Source organism: Euprymna scolopes, chromosome 18 (genome assembly GCF_053919585.1).
Source record: "Euprymna scolopes isolate OS-2025 chromosome 18, ASM5391958v1, whole genome shotgun sequence".
Lineage (NCBI taxonomy): Eukaryota > Metazoa > Mollusca > Cephalopoda > Sepiida > Sepiolidae > Euprymna > Euprymna scolopes.
Genome location: NC_136499.1, coordinates 115,561,064 through 115,563,559, shown reverse-complemented (window position 1 = coordinate 115,563,559; position 2,496 = coordinate 115,561,064). Strand labels below are relative to the sequence as shown.

The window sequence follows — 2,496 nt, the reverse complement described above, 5'->3', positions numbered from 1 at the left end:
CAATGCAGTTTGTGTTTTTATCATTTTTATTTAGGTATTTGATTTGTGATTTATATCCTGAGTTTTTAAGGGCGTCAATGTAATATTTTGTGTTTTTGTTAAATATAGACTTGTTAGAAGATAATTTAGAAATTCTTAAAGAGACATTGGGAACTATTGATTTCAATATTGACTTAGGATGGTTTGATTCATTATGGACATATAGTACAGATTGGTTTGGTTTATGATAGGGTTCAAAAGTAGAGTTTTCAAGATTTAAGGTTACGTCCAAGAAATTAACTATTTTTTTATTAGGGTTGATTTCTATAGTAAGTCCATATTTTTTAAAGAACTTATGCAAGGATTTAATCGCTTTTTCGTAATGCTTATTTGTGGAGTTTGTTACGAAAAGTGCATCATCTCTGTATAGCCTCCCTCCAATTTGAATTGTTCATGGAGTATACTATGAATTTCATCTAAAAGGAAAAGGTCAACCATATCAGTGACCTGAGCTGAGTCTGTCGAGCCCATTAAAACGTTAAAATGGTCAGGGGTATTGTTTCTGGTCCAATATTTTTTGTGAAAGGTTATTAAACATTTTCTAGCTAAGAGTATTATTTTAATTTCGTTTGGTGTTATATCAGTTATTTTTCTTGCCATTAAGAGGGATTATCTAATAGGATTGGTGATATCGATTAGTAATTGGTAATAGGATTCAATGTCAAAAGAAACAAATTTAAGATTATTTTTATTTTGAATGTTCGAAAACCAATCGATTACCTGGGAAGACTGTCATATTGCGTATTTTATTATGGATTTAATTTTAGGGATAATTTTATCTAGGATATGTTTACTAACTAATCCTATATCTGATTTAGAGGGGCAGATTAGTTTATTTGTAGGGTTTATATATATAGACATCCAAGTACCGTACTGTTTCGTTGTATCACAACTCATCGATGCGGGTAAGCTAGCACCTTTCCCTAACTGTGTATTGAACCTAAAACTATCGTGTTGATAATCGGCAGTTCTAACTACTGGATCAGTTCAGTGCCCGTAAACGACCTCGTCAGATGTCCATTTAGTTCAATTCCGTTTATTTCCACGAAAGTCGTATCTGATCACCTATGGGTTCAACAAGAATGCGCATATATTGTTAAACTTTGAAATCCCAATTTAAATCCTAAGAAACCTATCATGAGTTAAAACAAAGGAACAGAAAAAAAGCAGATTGTGTAACTATGGATGATGCTTTATGATTTTTAGTCACGTATAAGTCACTCCGTCGGTCGGTCGGTCTGTCGGTTTGTCCGTAACACTTTTGTGCTTGGCCTTTTTGGTTAAGATCCAAGGTCTGTTGTTAATAGATGCAGTTCTTTGCTTTTTAAACTTTTCTTGGCCTTTTGGCCAAGATCAAACTGTCACACACACACACACACACACACACACACACATTTTAATTTAAATAAAAAATAAATAAATAAAATAAAAAAAAATACGCACACACACACATGAAGAAATTGTATATATATTGTTTTTGCAAAAACGCTGGGGTTTTCATTAGTTAGCCTTAGATTCCACAGAGTGAATGAGGTATTGTGGTAAATGTTGCCAGTCAAGAGTAAAGTCGCCAAAGACTCCATTTTTGCTTTAGTTACAAAGATCCTGCAACACTCTCCTCCCCAGATCTTATAGGGCCTTGTGCCTAAATTTGTTTTGTCTTTTGGAGATTTTACTTTTTTAAATTTTTAAATTTTATATTGGAATTTTTTTAATTGTAATTTTTTCTTTAAACGAAATAAATTAAATATAAAGATCAAAGTGTAGTATCTGTTCCGGCAGATGCTGCAAGCAAAGACTATATGTGGAGGCAGGCCCACATATAAGACCTTGGTCAGTGTAGGGGCAACCCTTCATATTAATTGTGACTATCCAGCTCCCCTACTTCCCGGGGAGTTGGTCCCCATTTTCCCTTCACTCCTCACATTAAAAATCGGCCTTGTGCCTAATTTGCTCGGTGAGGGAGCAAATAAATACAACTTTTCTTGGCCTTTTGGCCAAGATCAAAGTGTAGCATCTGTTCTTACTACATGCAGTACTTACGTTTGTTAGTTTTCCTTGGCCACATGGCTAAGATCAAAGTGTAGTATATATTCTTAACAGACGCTGCACTTACATTTGTAACTTTTCCTTGGCAATGGAAGGGAACCCCTTCCATGCTAAGGCATTTTTAGTCGCATGCAAGTCACTCCATCGGTTGGTCTGTAACACATTTACATTTTTTTTAAGCAAGGGGTATGGAGTAACATTTTTGTCCCCCGATTTATCACAGAGAGACCTATTTTTTCAATGGGTCCGTGTGTCCGTTAGCCCGGATGATTGACGGATAACCGTCCATTAGTTTTTTCTGAAATTTTTATTTATTTAAGTCATTTCAGCCCATTTTTCGGTCATTTTAGTGTATCTTTAAGAATTTCATGTCAATCCTACATTCAGGCATTCATTCATTACACGAAG

At 34.7% G+C, this 2,496-nt stretch overlaps 1 non-coding gene across 1 annotated transcript; it reads left to right on the top strand.

The window, feature by feature from the left end:
* The first annotated feature begins 2,016 nt into the window (after positions 1–2,016).
* Positions 2,017–2,211, top strand: LOC145297975 (U2 spliceosomal RNA). The gene has a single exon (XR_013870380.1). It is a non-coding gene; the product is annotated as a U2 spliceosomal RNA (small nuclear RNA).
* Positions 2,212–2,496: the final 285 nt, after the last annotated feature.